This window comes from Vulpes lagopus, chromosome 6 (assembly GCF_018345385.1).
Source record: "Vulpes lagopus strain Blue_001 chromosome 6, ASM1834538v1, whole genome shotgun sequence".
In the NCBI taxonomy this organism is placed as follows: domain Eukaryota; kingdom Metazoa; phylum Chordata; class Mammalia; order Carnivora; family Canidae; genus Vulpes; species Vulpes lagopus.
Window position 1 is genome coordinate 16,039,852 of NC_054829.1, and position 3,993 is coordinate 16,043,844.

General features: G+C 33.5%; 1 non-coding gene across 1 annotated transcript; it reads right to left on the reverse strand.

Moving 5' to 3' along the window:
• Positions 1–1,964: 1,964 nt before the first annotated feature.
• Positions 1,965–2,071, reverse strand: LOC121493979. Its single transcript, XR_005988628.1, has one exon. It is a non-coding gene; the product is annotated as a U6 spliceosomal RNA (small nuclear RNA).
• Positions 2,072–3,993: the final 1,922 nt, after the last annotated feature.

Here is a 3,993-nt window from a genome sequence, read left to right on the forward strand (position 1 = left end):
GTATTTATATTTTAAAAATATTCAATAAATCATTTGTGATGGCTTTAATAGAGATTAAATAAATGGATATAATTAGCCTGTTTTCCTTTAAGAAGAATCAGCTTTGAGCTTATAATATCTAAATTTGAAGTTAATGTATTCAAAAATCAGAAGTACTCCACAATCTAGGAAATGCAATGAAATTTAATGATCTAGGATATATTTTGATAGATATACTTATGGCAAGAGAGAAAAAAAGAGAAAGAATACCAAATAATCCAGAAAAAGGGTGTTGTGTTTTCAGACTTAATACATTTTCCCATAAACTCCATATACTTTTATATCTTTGACATAAACTAAAAATGTTTAAAATTTTCTGCCTTTAATTTTGTGCTTACAAAACATAAGTTTTAACTTTCCAAAGACAGCTAGCTTTTCCTTAACAGTTTTTGGACATTTTTTAAAGCTCAAGTTAGAAATTTTAGATGACTTTTATTCAAATGAGCACATAGTATCAGTCATCCACAGAAATTTAAGTTTATTTAGCCCTTTCTATGGACCTAAAACTGTGGTGGAGCCATGGGTTTCCAAAGTGTCAGGTAAAGGCCTTTTCCATCTAGTGTCTATTTTGCCAGTTTCCTATATTTCATGGGAAGATAATTAAGAAGCGCTCGTTTGAAACGCATTGAGATATTCCTATATGATGCTCTCAACTCAAATCTTTAAGATTATAATAGCATCACGAGTATATGGCCTCCTGATAATAAGAACTGACATTTTTAAAGTGTTTTCCTAAAACGAAATGACTTCATTTCCTATCAAAAAATCCAATTTTTCATCCTTTACAATGTTGATTCTTGCTTTGTAATAGGAAGAAAAAAAAAGATATGAAATAAGCAAGTTCCAGCACAGATAAATTTCAGGAAATGGCCAAACATCAAAATATCCAAAACTAAACTTTGATTTATTCACTGCTTTGGAGATAATCTATGAGAACCTATCTATTTAACCTTCGATAGAGAAAAGATCGAGTACCTTGAACTGAGTTTTACAGTTCACCTCTAGCGTTTAGATGTCATGTAGAAACAGTTTTGAAATAGAAAACAATAACCATTCTCTGCTAAGAACGAACTTAACTGTTCTATAGGTCTGACAAATGCAATGTTAATGTGTTCAGTGTAACATTTGGGGTTTGCAACTGACAATGAACAAGAAAACCAGGTGCATCTGTAAAAGGACTTAATGTGAAAATCACTTCATTCTATTTAAGCTAATTTTGGCAGAAAGAGAATCTGACATCAGCACTGTGAACAATGAGGCAAAAGTTTCTTTCTATCACCTCTTTCAAGTCTTGGTTCAAACCCCAGTCAAATTCTTCCTTTTTATATGTCTCTTGTATGCAAATGCATTGAATAAGTACTACATTAGTTCTCTCTCCCTAATGTGTTATGACCTATTATTCTGTCAATTCCATGCATACAAATGCAAACTTAAATGACTTTTATCTTTCTTCCTGGTAATAGATTTGTTTTCCATTATTTCTTCCTAAGTACATAATAAATTACCAAAATTTCAGTCATTACCTTAACAATTTTTGCCATATCCACTTACTACTTTTTAAATAAAATCATATATTTCAAGCCTACCGGGGTGTGTGTGTGTGTGTGTGTGTGTGTGCATCTGTTTTAAAAAGGCATTTTTCTAAGGTTGCCTCATGTTTTATGCGCTGGCGACATATTGTCACAATAAAAAAAAAAGATGTATATATAACCACGGAATTAAATGTTTGTCCAGATGCCACCTACACTTCGAAGTACCATAGGTGGTATCACACACTGGGAGCAACGATGGATAGCACAGCATAGTGTTATTTACACAACAGTCATCTGAAGTCTATTCATGCTTATTTAAAGCCTATAAACTTCCACAATTAATTTCTTTAGGCTTTCTACCTAAAGAGAATTTGGCTTTGTTGTTTGTTTTTTTAAATAATGGAACACTTCGTGATTTTGCGTGTCATCTTTGTGCAGGGGCCATACTAATCTTCTCTGTAGCTTTCCAGTTTTGGTACATGTGCTGCCAAAGCAAGCACTCACTTGTTCTAAAGTAAAATTATTTTATAAGATTCTTTTTATGGTAATGACAGCTATAATCCAAAATATAAAAGTTTGATATTTACCAGCTAAAATATACATTTATATACATTTGCAGACTTTTCTTTTTTCATTAAAAATATACACATATATGTAATATAATACATAATATATATAATAATTAAAATATATAACATATAGTACATGATATAATATATATATTACATATAGTGTTCTTTACACCCATGTTCATAGCATTATCAGAATAGCCAAAAGATGTAAATAGCCTGAAATGTCTGCCACTGGATAAATGGCTTAAAAAAAATGTAGTATAGTCTCACAATGGAATATTATTCAGTCTTTAAAACGGAAAGACATGAGGCACCTGGGTAGTTGGTTAAGCAACCGACTCTTGGTGTTGGTGTTGGCACAGGTCATGATCTCAGGGTTTTGAGATCGAGCCACATATTGGGCTCTGAGCTGGGCATGGAGCCTGCCTAAGATTGTCCCTTGCCCTCTCCCTTTGTCCCTCCCCCATCCCACTCCACTGTCACTTTCTCTCTCTAAAAAAAAAAAGAAGAGAGAGAGAGAAAAAAGGAAAGACATTCTGCTACATGCTATATATGGTGAATCTTGAGGACATTATACTAAGTGAAATAACACAGCCACAAAAAGACAAACGCTATATGATTCAACTCAGCTGCAATATCTAAACTGGTCAAATTTACAGAGACAGAAAGTTGACCAGTGGTTACCAATGGCTACCAGGGAGGAATGGGGAGCTATTGTTTAATGGATACAGAGTTTTAGTTTGTGTTAATGAAAAGCTTTGCATTTAGATAGTGATAATTGTTGTACAACAATGTGAATGTACTTGATGCCACTAAACTATACACTTAAAATAGATAAAATGGTAAATTTTAAGTTATATTTATTTTACTAAAATAAAAAAGTAAAATAATATATACTTTATATGCTCTTATATATGTATTTTATATGTGTATCCATATATAGCTTAATACTATGTTACATGTGCTGAGTGTCAAAGACCTTAAACTGACAGGTAATAAACTAACAATGAATATGTTACCTTTCACATCAACCTATAACTTTTAATCACAGATTATTATGGCCTTTTTCATTTATCAAACATCATTGGTATATCCTTTCCTAACTTTCCTGAAAAATCTATTGAAGTAAAATCTATTTTGGAACCAGCACACTGTATAAAACTTTTGAACATTCTCAGAGTTTCTGATTAGAGGTAAATCAGCAGTAGAAAACATTTTCTGTAACTAAATTCTTTTTCTTTTAGAAATATTTATTTTACAGAGAGAGCGCAGGGGAGGGGTGGAGGGAGAGAGAGAGAGAGAAAGAGAGAGAGAGAATCCCAAGCAGATTCCCCTCTGAGCACAGAGTCCAACCTGGGGCTGGATCTTATGACCCTGAAGATCATAACCTGAGCTGAAACAAAGAGTTGGCTGCTTAACTGACTACACCCCCTCCCCCGTTGCCCCAGTATGACTAAATTACTTAATAGTCTGTTGCTGAAGTCTGCATTCAGAGTTCTACACCCATCTATCAAAATCCCTCAAAGAACTTTGCCCTTGTGAAAATACCTTCTAGTACCTATTGAATTTAACTCTCCCAGAACCTGCTAAATACACTCCTAGACACTCATTTGTGCTTCTTCAAAGCAGAGAGTACACATTCTGTATCAAGAAAACACATCTTTATTCTAGAATAAAAAACTACCTCTCCATAAGCTAAGTTTCTTCTTACTGAGTTGCTGGCCATTACCTAGATTCATTGTATTCAGGCCCAGGGCTTTGTTTGCTTTACCTGAATCCATGTGTAGTGGACATAGGTTGTTTATTCTTTCTCAGCATTCATTTCCTCTTCTGAGAGTAGGATCCAGATT